At 34.7% G+C, this 17,564-nt stretch overlaps 1 long non-coding RNA gene across 2 annotated transcripts in view; it reads left to right on the forward strand.

Moving 5' to 3' along the window:
• LOC140504633 (uncharacterized) overlaps positions 1-17,564 on the forward strand; it is a 184,811-nt gene that overhangs the window by 103,970 nt on the left and 63,277 nt on the right. The gene's annotated exons all lie outside the window — the stretch shown is intronic.

Genomic DNA, 17,564 nt, shown 5'->3' on the forward strand with positions numbered 1-17,564 from the left:
AGAGTCTTTTGGAATTGTGTTGGATCATTGTATTGCCAAGAATAGCTAAGTCAGTCATGGTTGATTGCACATAGCATAAAGTTACTGTTATTGTATACAATGTTTTTAATTTGCTCACTTCACATTCTATCAGTTCGCGTAAGTCTTTTCAGGTTTTTCTGAAATCTGCCTGCTTATTATTTCACATTAGCATTCCATTCCATTCGTATGCCACAACTTGTTCAGCCATTCCCCAATTGATGGGCATCCTCTCAATTTCTAATTCTTTGCCACCACAAAGAGTTGCTATAAATATTTTTATACATGTAGGTCCTTTTCTCTTTTTTACTATCTCTTTTGACTTAGTCAAAGGGTATACATAGTTTGATTGTCCTTTGGACATAGTTTCAAATTGCTCTCCAGAATGGTTGGATCAATTCACAACTCCACTTTAGTGTCCTAATTTTCCCATGTTCTCTCTAACACATGCCATTTTTCTTTTCTATCATATTAACCAATCTGATAGGTGTGAGGTGGTACCTTAGAGCTGGTTTAATTTGCATTTCTCTAACCAATAGTGATTTAGAACATTTTTTTCATATGACTATAGATAGTTTTGATTTCTTTATCTGAAAACTGTCTGTTCATATCCTTTGATCATTTATCAGTTGGAGAATGGCTTGTATTCTTATAAATTTGACTCAGTTCTCTATAGATTTAAGAAATGAGGCTTTTATCAGAAACACTTGCTATAAAAATTGTTTCCTAGCTTTTGGATTTCCTTCCAATCTTAGTTGCATTGATTTTTTTTGTGCAAAACCTTTTAAATTTAATATAATAAAAGTTTTTCATTTTACATCTCATAAAGCTCTCTAGCTCTTATTTGGTCATAAATTCTTCCCTTCTCCATAGATCTGATAAGTTACAGTTTTTTGCTCTCTTAATTTGTTAATGGTATCACCATTTATTTCTAAATCATGGACCCATTTTTGACCTTATTTTGATATGCAATGTAAGATATTGGTCAACACCTTTTTCTGCCATACCATTTTCCGGTTTTCTTAGCAGTTTTTGTTAAAGAGTGAGTTCTTATCCCAGAGGCTGGGGTCTTTGGGTTGGTCAAATACTAGATTCCTGTGGTCATTTACTATGGTGTCTTGTGTATCTATGTGCAATCTATTCCACTGATCTACCACTCTATTTCTTAGCAAGTACTAGATGGTTTTGAGTATTGCTGCTTTCCAAAATAGTTTGTGATATGGTATGGCTAGGCCACTTTCCTTTGCATTTCTTTCATTAATTCCCTTGATATTTTTGATCTTTGTTCTTCAAGATGAATTTTCTTCTTTTTTTCTAGCTCTAGAAAATAAATGTTTAGTAGTCTGATTGGTATGGATTGAATAAGTAAAATAATTTAGGTAGAACTATTATTTTTTTGGTTTGACCTACCCATGAGTGATTTATATTTTTCCATTTGTTTAGATCTGATTTTATTTGTGTGAAAAGGGTTTTGTAATTATGTTCATATAATTACTGGGTTTGTCTTGGCAGGTAGACTCCCTGATGTTTTATACTGTCTACAGTGATTTTAAATAGAATTTGTTTTTCTATCTCTTGCTGCTGGACTTTGTTGGTAACATATAGAAATGCTGATCTGGGTTTTTTTATGTCCTGTAATTCTGCTGAAGTTGTTAATTATTTCAAATAGTTATTTCAGTTTTTTAGTTGATTCTCTAATTATAACCTCATATAATATACATAGTTTTGATTTCTTTGTCTGAAAACTGTCTATTCATATCCTTTGACCATTTATCAATTGGAGAATGGCTTGTATTCTTATAAATGTGACTCAGTGGTGATAATGGACATCTTTACTTCACCTCTGATCGTATGGGAAGGCTTCTGGCTTTACAGATCCTTTACATCATCCTTTACGGATGATGCTTGCTGATGGTTTTAGATAGATACTACTTATCATTTTAAGGAAATTCCATTTATTCCTGTGATCTCAAGTGTTTTTAATAGGAACAGGTGCTGTATTTTGTCAAAAGCTTTTTCTGTATCGACTGAAATAATCACATGATTTCTGTTGGTTTTGTTATAGATATGGTCAATTGTGCCAATAGCTTTCCCAGTCCTACATTCCTGGTATAAACCCCACTTGGTCATAGTGTATGATCCTTAGTGATATATTGCTGTAATCCCCTTGCTCGTATTTTATTTAAAATTTTTGCACCAATATTCATTAGGGAAATTGGTCTATAGTTTTCTTTCTTTATTTTAGTTCTTCCTGGTTTAGGTATCAGCACCATATTTGTGTGATAAAAGGAATTTGCTAGGACTCCTTCTTCACCTATTTTCCTAAATAGTTTATATGGTACTGGAATTAATTGTTCTTTACATGTTTGGTAGAATTCACTTGTAAATCCATCTGGTCTTGGGGATATTTTCTTGGAAAGTACATTGATGGCTTGTTCAATTTCTTTTTCTAAAATGTGGTTAAGTATTCTATTTCCTCTTGTATTAACCTGGGTGATTTATATTTTTGTAAATATTCATTCATTTCACTTAGATTGTCAGATTTATTGGCATATAGTTGGGCAAAATAGCTCCTAATTATTGCTTTAATTTCTTCTTCTTTGGTGATGAATTCACCCTTTTTATTTTGGGTACTGGTAATTCGGCCTCCTTCTTTTAATCAAATTAACCATGGTTTCTTCATTACATTGTTGTTTTTTTTTCCATAGAATTATTTATTAGTTTAATGGTTTTCTTCTCCCTTGATTTTTAGGATTTCCAGTTTGGGGTTTTTTTGATTTGTTCTGTTTTTTAAGTACTTTTTTTGGTTGCATGCCCAATTCATTGACCTGCTCTTTTTCTGTTTTCATTGATATAAGCATTTACAGGTACAAAATTTCCCCTACATACTGCTTTGGATACATCCCATAAATTCTGATATGTTGTCTCATTATTGTCATTCTCTTTGATGAAATTATTGATTGAGTTTATGATTTGTTCTTTGACCCCCTCATTCTTTAGGATTATTTAGTTTCAAATTAATTTTTAATCTAACTTTCCACAGCCCTTTATTAAATGTAATTTTTGTTGCATCTTGATTTGAAAAGGATGCATTTTACATTTCTGCTTTTATGCATTTGATTGTGAGATTTTATGCCTTAATACATGGTCAGTTTTTGTGTAGATGCCATGTACCACTAAGAAAAGGATATATTCCTTTCAGTTTTCTCCAGAGGTGTATCATATCTAACTTTTCTAAAATTCTATTCACCTCCTCAACTTTTTCTTTCTTTTGTTGTTAGATTTATCTAGGTCTTAGATGGAAAAGTTGAGATCCCCCACTATTATAGTTTTACTGTCTATTTCTTCTTGTAACTCATTTAATTTCTCCTTTAGAAACTTGGATGCCATCCCCTTTGGTGCATATATGTTTAGTAATGATATTACTACATTGTCTATGTACCTTTTAGCAATATGTAGTTTCCTCCCTTGTCTCTTTTAATTGTGTCTGTTTTTGCTTTTACTTTGTCTGAGAACATGATTGCTACCCTGCCTTTTTTTAAACTTCAGCTGAAGCATAGTAGATTCTGCTCCAGGCTTTGACCTTTACTCTTTCTGCGTGTCTCTCTGTTTCAGATGTGTTTCTTGTGAAGAACATATTGCAGGATTCTAGTTGTTAATCCACTTTGCTATCTGCTTCTGTTTTATGGGAGAGTTCATTCCATTTACATTCAGTTATGATTACTGACTATTTCCCCCCAATTATACTTTTTTCTTTCCTTTCCTCCTTTCTCTTCTCACCAGTGTTTTTCTTCTGACCACTGCCTCCCTCATTTTGCCCTCCCTTCTAGCACTACCTTCCCTTTTCTTGTTCCCTTCCCCTCCTACTTCCCTATAAAATAAGACAGTTTTTTTTATCCAATTGAGTATGTATGTCATTCTATCTTTGAGCCAAATTTGATGAGAATTTTGCACCTCTTCATGTGATACAATTTACCTCCTTCTGCCTTTCCTTTCCCTCTTCTCCCAATGCAATCCTTTTTCTCACCCCTTAATTTTTTTAATATCTTCCCATCAAAGTCAACTTACATCTGCACCTTCTATGTATACTCCTTCTAAGTGCTCTAATAGAGATACAGTTCTTAAGAGTTACAAGTATTATCTTCCCATGTAGGGATGTAAACAGTTTAACCATATTGAATAACTTATGTTTTTTCTTTCCTGTTTGCCTTTTCATGCTTCTCTTGAATCTTGTATTTGAAAATCAAATTTTCTATTCAGTTCTGTTCTATTCATCAGGAATGTTTGAACATCCCCTATTTAATTGAATATACATTTTTTACCCTGAAAGATTATGCTCAGTCTTGCTGGGTAATTGATTCTTGGTTGTAATTCAAGTTCCTTTGCCTTCTGGAATATAATTTTCCAGGCCCTCCAGGCCTTTAGTGTAGAAGCTATTAAATCCTATGTAATTTTGACTGTCACTCCTTGACATTTGAATTATTTCTTTCTGGCTGCTTTCAGTATTTTCTCCTTGACCTGAGAGTTGTGGAATTTGGCTGTAATATTCCTGGGAGTTTTTGTTTTGGGATCTCTTTCAGGAGGGGATTGGTGGATTCTTTCAATTGCTATTTTACTCTCTAGTTCTAGGATATCAGGGCAATTTTCCTTGATATTTATCAAAAGATTCTGTCCAGGCTTTTTTTTGATCATGGTTTTCAAATAATCCAATAATTTTTGAATTATCCCTCCTGGCTCTATTTTTCAGGTCAGGTGTTTTTCCAATGAAGTATTTTACATTTTCTTCTTTTTTTCTTTTGATTTTGTTCTATTGATTCTTGATGTCTTATAGAGTGATTAGCTTCCACTCATCCAATTTTGATTTTTATGGCATTATTTTCTTCAGTTAGCTTTTTAACCTCTTTTTCCATTTGGCCAATGCTAGAAGTTATTTTCTTCAGTGGATTTTTGTACCTCTTTTTCTATTTGGCCAGTTCTACATTTTAAGGAGTTTTTTTTAGTGAATTTTTGTACATTTTTAAAAATTTTCTTATGCTTCTTTTACCAAGCTGTTGATTCTTTTTTCATGATTCTCTTATATAACTCTCATTTCTTTCACCAATTTTTCTTCTACCTCTCTTATTTGATTTTTAAAATCCCTTTTGATCTCTTTCAGGAGGACTTTTCAGGCCTCTGATCAATTCATATTTCTCTTTGAAGCTTTGTATATAGGCATTTTGACATTGTTATCCTCTTCTGAGTTTGTATCTTGATGTTCCACGTTGCCATAGTAGCTTTCTATGGTCAGGTTTTGGTTGGGTTTTTTTTTTTGCTCATTTCCAACCTATTTCATGACTTTTAAGGTTGAGTTCTCCTTCTAGGGTACAGGGGGCACTGACCTAAATTTCCTGTGCCAGGGACTCCATCGCTGGCTTGCAGTGCTGGGGCTACAGGGCTTACAGCTTGCCTGTTGTGCTGAGGTTGCTCCTGCTGCACAGGGGCCTCTGGAACTGGCAGCTCACCTGCTGAGGTGGGGCTTCTGAGCCTTCCAAGCCTGCTTACTAGCCTGCTACCTCAGGGCTGGAAGCCTTACAGCTAGCCTGCTATGCTGTTGACCTGCTAAGTCAGACCATGGGAACTAGGTTGCTGATCTGGCTTGCCTGGATGCTGCCAGCATTGGGCTGTGCTCTCCCTTTGCCCAATTGAGACAGACTTTTCTTGTACTCTTCTAAATTATCTTTGGCTGAAAAATTGTTTCACACCATCCTTTTGTGGGTTCTTTCACTACAGATTTCATTTTGAAGTCTGGTTTAAAGTTATTTTGAGAGAAATTGGGGAGAGTTCAGGCAATTTCCTATCTTTTCTCCATTATCTTGGCTCCACCTCCTGAAAACCATACTTAAAAACCACTCCATTAAAGGTTTTCAGAAAGATTTCTACTTCTTTTCTACACTAATTTTCTCTGTAGTTTTAGGTTCAAATTCAATTTCAAAGATCATATAACCTACAACTCAGATGAAAGAAATAATTGATGAATATTGCTGGAATTGAGGCACCATTATCAAATACATTTAGATTCTTGCCTATGATATTACCAAAACTGTATTTGCTTTAAATCTGAAAAAAAAAATGTATTTGGATTCCTGAAGTCATTATCTTTTTAAAAAGATAAATGTCTAGTCAGAGACTTGAGGTCTGGGTATTGCACAATTTCCCAACACAGTTCAATCCATTCTCCTCTTGTTTAATTTTGAGTTTAGTTCATTGTCTATAATGTCTGTCCAAGATACATGTACTAATGAACTCTAGGAATTTTGTATCAAATTGCATATCATAGTCTGAATAATGGGCATTCTTCATACACTTAGTTTTTCCTGTGAAGATAGACCAACCTCTTTTGAGTGATTTTGTTAATCAGTCCATTAACTGTCATTTCTTAGGTGTGTACTATGTTCTAGGTACTGTACTAATTGTTGGGGATATAAAGAAAGGCAAAAACCAGTACCTGCTCTCAAGGAGCTCACAATCTAACTGAGGATACAACAAGCAAAAATCCCCCCAAACTAAGAGTAAATAGATCTCTCTTCTTTTCTCTTCTCTTCTCTTCTCTTCTCTTCTCTTCTCTTCTCTTCTCTTCTCTTTTCTCCTCTTCCTCCTCCTCCTCCTCCTCCTCCTCCTCCTCCTTCTTCTTCTTCTTCTTCTTCTTCTTCTTCTTCTTCTTCTTCTTCTTCTTCTTCTTCTTCTTCTTCTTCTTCTTCTTCTTCTTCTTCTTCTTCTTCTTCTTCTTCTCTCTCTCTCTTTCTCTCTCTCTCTCTTTCTCCTTCCCTCTCTCTTCCCTCCCCCTCCCATACCAGATGGATTTAATGACTATTGTTTGATGTCTGGAAGTGTTATTCTCCCTTTGCATTTATTTCTTTTCACCATTTTCCTTGATGTCCCAGATCTTTTGCTTTAACAAATGAATTTTGTTATCATATTATCAAACTCTGTGAAGTATCCTCTTGGTAATCTGGTATAGCATCAAAAGTGTAAATTAATTTAGGTATTTTTGTAATTTTTGGCATTTTTATTGTGATGGCCCTGGCCTAGCCACGAGCACTGAATGTTCTTTCAGCTATATAAGTATTCTTTAATTCTTTAAGGAGTGTTTTGTAATTGAATCCTATATGTCTTTTGTGTGCTTTGGGAGGTTGGTCCCCAGATATTGTATTCGTTTTATATTCATTTGGAATGAGATTTCCCTCTTGCTTCTAGTGTTTTGTTATTAATATATAGAAATACAGTTAATTTTTGAGCATTTATTTTGTAGTCTGCAACTTTGCTAAAACTATTAATTGTCTCATTTGGTATCTTTGCTGCTTCCTTGGGGTTTTCCAAGTAAATCATCAGCAGACAGGGAGTTTTATCTTCTCTTTGCCTATCTTTATTTCATTCTTTTCTCTTTTCTTATTCCTATTACTGGTATTTCCAGAGCTATATTAAAAATAGTGGGGAGTAATGACATTTTTGCTTCACTCTCATATTTATTGGAAAAGGTTCTAGTGTATCCCCATTATATATGATATTTGTTGTTCATTTTGGAAAGGTGCTTTTTATATTTTTTAAAAAAGGTTCCTCTAATTTTTTAGTAATTTAATCAGGATGGCATTGAATAGATAGATTAGTTAGGTAAAATAGACATGTTTATATTGGTTTTACTTACCCATGAACAATAAGTATTACTTCAATTATATAGATCTGAGTTTATTTATATGAAAAGTGTTTTATGTTTATGTTCATATAGTTCCTGGTTCTGTTCGTGCAGGAGTATTTTCAGGTATTTTATACTATCTAGTTATTTTAAATGATCTAAAACAATATAGAAGAATATTGCTGACACATAGTGTAGTTCCCTATTTTTCTCTTCTGATTAAAACTATTTCTGCATTAATTTTGCCTGAGATCATGATTACTACCCCTGCTTTTTTTGCATAATAAATTCTCATCCTGCCCTTTATTTTATCTTTGTGTGTCTCTCATTTTTATAGTGTTTTCTGAAAGCAACATATTGTTGATTTCAAATTTTTAATCTGCTCTCCATTTCTGTTTTATGGGTAAATTCATCCCATTCATATTCTAAGCTATAATTACTTGTATATTTTCCTCCTTCCTGTTTTTCCTCACTATCCTTCTCACCCTATTTACCCTATCCCTCTCCTCAGTGCTCTGCTTTACTTCTACTCACTACCTTGGCCTCCTATTCCTTAACCTACCCACCCCTCCAAGAGCCCCTCATCATCCCCCCAACCCTATCCCCTTGCTATCTTATTTCTTTCTGAATTTAGAAGACTTTTATACCCTTCTAGATATACATGGTATTCCCTCTTTAACTCATTCCTAATGAGTGTAAGGTTCAGCATTATCTGCCCTCCTCCGTACTAGTTTCTTCTGTATCAGTGTTTCCTTTTATGACTCATATGTATGAGATAATTACTCCTTTTTATCTCTTTCTACAGTTGTATTTTTTTAGAGTCACCCACCACATCATACTCAGCCCAAGCCTTTTTTCAAGCTACTTATAAGTAGCTTAAGAACAAGTACTTATAAGAGCACTGATAATATTTCCACATATAAGAAGTAAACAACTTGACCTTATTGAGTCCCTCATAATTGTTTTTTATGTTTATCTTATATTTCTCCTGGTTGTTACATGTTGTATTTCCTCTTAAGTTCTTCTGTCTTTGTCATAAATACCCGAAAGTCTTTCAGTTCATTAAATGTCAATTTTTTTTCCATTTAGGATTATACTTAACTTTTCTGGGTAAGTTACCCTTGCTCATAACCCCAGCTCTTTTGCTCTATATAGTATTTTAAGACCTAGTAGCTGTTAGGTCTTGTGTAATCCTTATTGTTGCTCTGTGATATTTAAATTATTTTTTCTTGTTGCTTCCAATATTTTCTCCCTCATTTGGGGGCTTTGAAACTTGCTATGATATTCCTCTAATTATTCTTCCTAGGATTTCTTTCAGATGGTCATTGGTGGATTTTTTCTATTGATCCTTGTATCAATCAATCACATTGTACTGTGATTAGTAAAAAAAAGTTTTTAGTATTTCTGCTTTTCTGTATTTTTGGCGAATTCTTTATGCCCATTAGGGCATATGTGATCAATTTTTGTAATGATGCCAGGCATAGATGAGAAGTTGGTAAATTCCTTTCTCTTCCCATTCACTAATATCCAGAGATCTATTTGTCTCTTAATTTTTCTAAAGTTCCATTTAGGCCCTTAGTTTCTTTCTTGTTTATTTTTCCATTAGATCTGTCTATTTTTGAAAGGGGTACATTGAGGTCCCCTACTGTTTTGGTTATACTTTCGATTTCTGCAGATTGACTAAAATTTCCTTTAATATTTAGATGCTTTGTTTTTGTTTGTGTATATATTAAGTATTGATATTGATTCATTCTCTATCATAACTTCCCTGTCTTTTTTTCTATATTTACTGTAGCCTTATCTGAAATCTTGGTTGCTTTTAAATTTTTTCTTTTGTGGCATAATACATTTTGTTCCAACACCTCTAGTCTTTCTTTTCAAAGCTTATCCCTTCCCTCCTGCCAAGAAAAATTCCACAAGCCATTATTGAAGGTATACTTTGTGCAAGGCAACCAAAATAGTTCTTGACCTCAAACAGCACACTTTCTACTAGGGAAGAGATAAGTAAATTTCTATATACATATATGCATGTGTATGTGTGCATACATATCTGCATATCCTATGTGTGCATATATGTATATACACATATGTGGATACATAATGTGTATATATGTATATATTATTTTGTAATCACCAAGTAATTTTTATGGGGGATGGGGGGAAAAGAGAGCACTAACTGAAGAAACTGGGAAAGGAGCTAAGGGACTTGAAAAGGTAGATGTGAGGACTATTTACTGTCTCAGCAACATCACAGATGTCACCTTCCCCTCAATCCCCCACCCCTGTCCCGGAATTGCAATAAATCAAAATAAAACAAAATGATAATCATAGGCCTTGGAGTAACCTTGTTTTGATCTCTTATGATCTGATATAAACTTAGTAATAACAGAATATAAATTTTCCTTGGATTCTGTGATAAATATTTTTATGGAACATAGTGGAATTAAATTTTTTGTTTTATTTTGTGAATTTAACAAACATGTCATATGTGTATTTCCATAAATATAGTAGATCAGAAAAAGGAGGGTACAGGAAACTGCAAATTTCTGTTATGTACAGTCTGACTTTTCTTTTTAAAATATTCAACCTGTAACTTTTGAAGTTGTCTGGCTTATTTTTTCTTCTGTTTGCTACATTTAAATTTTATTTTTAATTTTCTTTTCAATGGACAACAATCTATTTTCTTTCTCTCTCATACCCCACTTTCCATTGGAAAAAAAGAAGAAAAAAATCCTTATAACAAATATGCATGGTCAAGTGAAACAAATTCCCACTTTGGCCGTGTCCAAAAAGCAGTCCAGTAACCTCTGTCAGGAAGCAGGTAGCATGTTTCATCATGGGTCCTCTTGAATTATGTTGGTCGTTGTATTGATCAAAGTTTTTACGTGTTAAGTCTTTCAATAATGTTACTGAATAAACTTTCCCTGACTTTTGCTCACTTCCCTCTGCATCAGTTCACACAGGTCTTCTCAGGTTAAATTGAAACCAGCCCTTTCGTCATTTCTCAGGGCACAACAGCATTCCATTGCATTTATATAATTTGTTTAGCCATTTCCCACTTGATGGGCACCTCCTTAGTTTCTAGTTCCTTGCTTTGTTGTGGTTCAGTTATTTCTTGTGTTTGACTCTTCGTGACTCCATTTGGGGTTTTTCTTGGCAAAGATACTGAAGTGGTTTGCCATTTCCTTCTCCAGCTCATCTTACAGATGAGGAAACTGAGGCAAACAGGGTTAAGAGACTTGCCCAGGGTCACACGGCTAGTAAATGTCTGAAGCTAGATTTGAACTCAGGAAGATGAATCTTCCTCACTCCAGCCCCCTGTACTGTATTTGCTATGCCACCTTGCTACCACAAAACACTGCTATAAATACTTTTGTATGTTATGGGTCTTTTTCCTCTGTCTTTGAGCTCTTTGGTGTCAAGGGGTGTTCAGTAACTTTTAGGACATGGTTCCAAATAATGCCATAGAATTGAACATACGCTGCCCAGATAGTGCTTATCATGGCAGCATGGCAAAAAGAAAGGGCACCACATTGAACTCAAGACATGGGATTAAGTTCCGTCTCTAAAACTTGCTGGCTGTATAACTGTGGACAAGTCATACTCTTTAAACCTCAGTTTTTTCATCTGTGAAGTGAGAATAAAAATATTTACACTTCCTACCTCATTTTGTGAAGAAAATTTTGGCAAGTCAGAAAATCTTATAATTATGAGTTACTAGTATTATTTTTCTCCTGGGTTGTTTTCTATGAACTTATATAAATATAATTGATATATATATTGTGTAAACTTATATTTTCATAAATAGAAATTATATATTATACAAATATGTAATATATATAAAGAATAGAAATAATTTGCTATTATAGGCCACTATCTGTCCCCTCTTTTTGAAACGATGACCTGACACTTAACATTTTTACAGCCAATCACAATTAAGATTTTCTAGTAGAGGATAAATCAGATATCTTTTCTAGCAAGTAATATAGTGCATAAGTGCTATGGTTTGTGCTTGGCTACTAGGTCAACACAATTTACTTTAGCCCTTTGAGAATACACACATGTAAATCTCATTTCCAAAGGAAGTTTCTTAGGACCCATGACAAAAGCTTAGTACCCAGAGTTATGCTTCTCTTTTAAAATACTTAACTTTCTGTGGGGCAGCTAGGGGGTGCAGTAGATAGAGCACCAGTGCAGGAGTCAGGAGGAACTAAGTTCAAATCTCACCTCAGACACTTGACACGCACTAGCTATGTGACCTTGGGCAAGTCACTTAGCTCCAATTGCCTCATCCTGGGTCATCTCCAGTCATCCTGATGAATATCTGGTCACTGGATTCAGACGGTTCTGCAGGAGAAGTGAGGCTGGTGACCTGCACAGCCCTCCCTCACTCAGAACAAAGTCAAGTGCAAGTCATGTCATCATTTCTCTGATGCCATGGTCTTCTTTGGTGATGAAGGACAAATACACACACTACTTTCTGGACACAAAACAGGTCCTCAAAGACCATTTTCACATGCAGAAATGCTTTTACAAACTTACCTTATAAAAGGTATAATAATTTTACAATAATATACAAGGCAAGTTGCAAAATTCAATTCCTTCCGTCAAGCAGCTCCCTTTAGAAAAGATGCGTGGGCGCGCATGTGTGTGTGTGTGTGTGTAAGTGCAAGATAATTTGAGAAGGGATCACTATAATTGGGGGGGGGGGGGTTAGAAATGGTTTCCCATAGAGGTTGGGAGGAGTTGAACTTTGAAAGAAGATGAGGCTTCTAAGAGAGGGACATGAAGAGGGAGGACAGTCCAGGCATGGGGGCACAGCCTGTGCAAAGGCCTAGAGAGATAGTATGCTAACTTTGGAGTCATGGCTAGTAGGACAATTACCTATAATAAAAGTGCCTGAAAGGGAGCAATGTGAATTAAGTCTGGAAAGGGAGGCTAGAGCTGGATGATGAAAAGTTTTGAATAATAAAGTGAGGAATTAACACTTTATCCCATAAGAAATTGTGCCACTGATGCTTCTTGAACAGAGCTGAGACATGGTCAGAGCTGTGCTTCACAGGTAGATTATTCTGGCAGCGAAGAGGGGCACGGATTGGAAAGGGAAGAGACTAAGAGCAGGAAGTCCAGTTAGGATGATGTGAAACACTTCAAGGGAGAGGAACAAGTCATGTGGACTAGGTGGTGGCTTTATGAGTGGAAAGGAGGAGGCAGCAGAGATATTGTGGAGAAAGAACTGAGCTGGAGAAAGGAATGGCAAACTCCTCCAGTGTCTTTGTTAAGAAAACCCCAAATGGGTCACAATGAGTTGGACATGATTGGAAAACGACCGAATAGCAAATCACATCATTCCTAAGGAAGTTTTTGACACTTAGAGAGTTGTTTCATGTAACCCTGCACTTTAAAGAAGCATTTAATCACCTCAGATTTTGGATGTAGGTGTACGTGTTGTGTCCTCGAATAGAACATAAGCTCCCTGCAGGCAGGAGCGGCTTTGTTTTTGGCTTTGCATTTCCAGTACCACATACACAGTAGGTGCTTAAAAATGCTTACTGAGTTGGTTTGCACTTTTTAAATTGTCTACACAATTAAAGTTAACATTGAATGAAGGTCCCTGCTGAATGGAATTCATTCAGTGTAAATTTGTGATTCTTTTTTTGACATGTTATGGACTTATAGATGAGCTCATGTAGTATTGAGGCTGTCAGTATAATTATTAGATTTATAGAAAAAGTAAATTTGGATGGTAGAGGTAAAGGAGATTCCTGAGTAGTGAACAGGAGGTAGAATGCTCCTCACTGGACTGGCTGAGCAAGGGCCTTTGGGACTCTTATGAACTCTCTTTGAGAAAAGTGAAATATATACATGTGAATTGTACCTGGCATTATTTCCTCAAGAAGTCCTACCCACTGATGCTGAAGGACAGTGAAACAAGGATAGAAAGGGGTAGGAATGGGTGGCATTTTGTTCTAGTATTTTTCTCATTGTTCATAGCTTCTGTAGAAGGATACATATTAACTACGATATTTAAATAGTAGAAATTGTCTAAACAGACTTTTCCCCCTATTTAAGAATGATCTTAGAGTTCTTTATAGCTTACACAGATTTATAGACACTGACAATTTTTCCCCTGGTTAGTGATGCCTTTACCGTTCCACTTACAGAAGCTCTTTTCTGGACTAACTATTTTATATTCATTTGATTCTCTTTTGGTGCCTATCTGTGAAATGGATCACTATGGACGTAGGCAGCAAACTGTAGGTGGCAAAGGCCTATGTTTGTGCCTTCATTATGAAATATTTTGATTTCCTGAAGCTATCAATCATTAATATTTTTGGATGAAAGCCAATGTCTACTATCAGTAGTCAGGTTTTAGTTTTTTAAAGATGCCTGGCAGTAATAGCAGCTTTTAGCTGGTTTAGTTTTTAGTCAGCTACTCTTATGCGGAACAACTTTACTAAAAAAATAACATTAGAAATAAATTCTAACAACAGTAATGGTATTACCAAAGAAGCCATTTGTTCAGGTGTCTTTTCTTCTAAAATGGTGCTGAGGGATTATTTTGGTCAACAAAAAAGATGTGGATTTTTTATCTGATGGTGAAAAAAAATGTTGAGGCTTTTAAACAGGAGTTTGTATTAAAGAAATATTAAAATATAGAATTATTTTCTTTTGTTTCCACTTGGACTATTGGTGCCTAAATATGAATTTAATAACCCTGAACCGTGATGATTGTATGGACAATTTAATGTTTTTGGTAGCACATTATTTATGTACGCTGAAACTGAGACATTTTTAATGTTTAATGTTTTAAACCTGGAGATCATCTAGTTTATCATAAGCATCAAAAAAGTTCTTCTTTCTGAAGCTTCCTAAATAAATGTATGTTTTCTCACAAAACATGAAGATATTTATGAACATTTTTGTTTTCTGAAAACCTTTACCATATTTCTAGAGTACTGGCACCAAGGATTGCCAAGAGGCTAGGATACAAGGATAAAGACTGAAAATGTAATTTGTATGCTTTGGGCTGCTCTACCATTACATTTGATATGCATTGCAAATGTTTGTGTGAATCTTTTTGAAAAAATGTAATTACTAGAAACAAATACAATCTGGCCCATCCCTACTATGGGTGTTGTACTTCTGAGTCTACAGAATAATAGGTTTTGGATAATTAATCTTATACTGTTTTAGGTTTCAGTATATACTGTCTACTCCTTCTTAAGCAGAAATATATTATACTTTCCCTTCTATTATAGATTATGCGTAAATTAACCCCGATTTCTATGACAGAAAAAACTGGCAGAAACTTTTCTCTATATTATACCTAGAGTTGAAAAAAGTATGTTTTTTTCAACTTCCTGATACACAAATTGTAGTTTTAATTATGGACTTGTGCAGTTTGTAAATTATCATCTTAGCATTGTGTTTTAATTACATATCACTTTATGTAGTAAAAAAAAAAACACAACACTGTACAGAATAGTATATCATAAGTAGCTTTGAAGGCCTTTTTGGGTAAACTGTGAAAGAACTTAACATTTATAGATGATTATTATAAGGGGCTAGGTAAGACCCTAAATTTAAGGTATTAGCAAGCCCTTTTAGACACATTAAATTTTAATGAGCTTTCAGTCATATGTTACATGCATAAGCAAACACCTAAATTTATTCCATTTCATCTCAATTAAAAATTATATATATAAGGATGTAACCTGTGAAAAGCAATATAATGAAGAAATATAGCTCTTGCCTTAAGGAACTTACTAACTTAATAAGGAAAGGATACAAAGTTGGATGTGATTCCAAAGAAGATATGATATAGAAAAACTGCTATAAAAACTTTGAAGCAAGAGGAATAACTTTTAATTTGAAGTAAAGAGAAAACTTCCTGGAGCTTCAATACTCAAGCTGAGCTTTCAAGAAAGTAATTTTTAAAAGATGGAGATAGGGTGAGGAGAATACATGAGAGAGGGCAACATAAACATAAGGGATGAGGAATAGTTCATTTTTGCTGAAAGGTGGAGTAGATGCGGGGTTGCATAAAATACTTTGATTTCTTCAAGGAAATTGTATAACTAGTTGAAGTTGCATTGTGGAAGATCTAAGATGACAGGATATGAAGCTGACACTTTCTTTGCTGGTGATGGAAAGCCAATGAAAGCACAGGCTCTTCCTCATTCTTGCAATAATCTCCCACTTTTACCTCCATGGGGCCTTACCATCTGCCCTGTTGTGCCCCAAGAATCACTCTCTAGTCCTCCAGGCCTTGACATGTTAAAAAAATTTTTTTTCATTTTTTCACATTCTATTTTTGAGTTCAAAATTTTCTCTTTATCTCCGTCCCCACTGAGAAGGCATTATACATGTGGAGTCATGAAAAAGGTATTTCCATATTAGCCATGGTACAAAAGAAAAAAAAAGCATGAAAATGTAAAAAGAAAAAGCTTCAATCTGCACTCGGTTCATCTGTTGTCTCTGAAGTTGGACAGTATTTTTCATTCTGAGCCTTGAAATCTTCTCTAAAGCTGAATATTTCTAATTTGTCATGTTCTTCTATTATAATGTGAATTCCTTGAGAGCAGGGAGTGCTTTGCACTGAGTTGTTAATAAATACTTTTTCATTCACTCATTAGAACCCCTACCTCCCAAGGCTCAGTTCAGATACCACTTCCAATAATTCTTTCTTGATCTCTACCCACTCCCCAACCCTCTATTACTTTTATTTTTGTAGATATTTCACATTTATTTATTTGTGTATGATTTTTTTTCCTGCTAGTAGAGTGGCAAACTCCTTAAAGGCAGAGACAATTTTTTTTCTTTGTATGCCGTGTCTGGCACATAGCAGGTATAAAATAAAAACTTGATGAGTTAAATAATGATAGGTTCTGTGGTACCTTAGAAAGATTTTACGTAAAGGATAGATTGAAAGGTCAGTTAAGCAACTATAAAATTCTAGATGAGAGGTGATGAAGCCCGGAAATAGGGTTTCTGTAGTAGGAATGGAATGGAGAGTTCTGAAAGAAAGCTTTCTTGTATGGAGAGTCAACAAAGTAGTAGGGTGAAGTAAAATAAGATGATTCTAAACATTTGAACCTGGGTAGCTCGGAGGATGACTGCATTTTTGACTCTAAAATCAGATGAGAAGATTATGAGCTCATTTGGAACATGGTGAAGTTGAGATGCTAGTGGGTCAGCTAGATACGGATATCAAGTAAACAGTTAGGAAGGAATAGTTGCTTTTAAATGTCTTTAGTATCATGAACCAAATGCTCATTTTAAGTAATAGAGAACATTTACTCTGGAACCAGTATTTAATTAGCTCCCTTGTCCTTTCCATGGTTCAAGAAACAGTTTATACAATGGTTTTCTCTCTTTTTAAAAGCAATCAGATTCAAGCACCATCTTTCCTTCTGTTGCTCAAGCCAAATTAATTGTTGAAACGGATGGGATTAGAATTTCAGCTGTAATTTGGAATTTCTAATTGACTTCTAGGCATAAACCACTGTTTAATTTACAGATGTTTCATGTGAAAATTATCCCATTTATTTATCTGGAAAGTAAAGGAGCTAGACTTTATCTCCACGGTCCCTTTTGACTTGAAAAATTCTAAGTTTAGCCTGACAGAAGTCATTTTCACTTTTTTCTTCTGAAGACCGTTTCGAAAGTTTTGTAAATCTACTGTGAACCTCAGATATGTTGCAGTATGAATGTAGAGTTGGTATCTTTACTGAAGGACACTATACTTCACATATAAGGATTACAGAATGTTAAATCTGGAAAATACCTTAGAGATCATCTATTACAACCCTGTCAACTTACAGAAGCAGCTGAAGTCTAAGATTAAAAAAAAAAGTTTAGGTTATACCCTGAT

The sequence above is a fragment of the Notamacropus eugenii genome, chromosome 1 (assembly GCF_028372415.1).
Source record: "Notamacropus eugenii isolate mMacEug1 chromosome 1, mMacEug1.pri_v2, whole genome shotgun sequence".
Classification (NCBI taxonomy): domain Eukaryota; kingdom Metazoa; phylum Chordata; class Mammalia; order Diprotodontia; family Macropodidae; genus Notamacropus; species Notamacropus eugenii.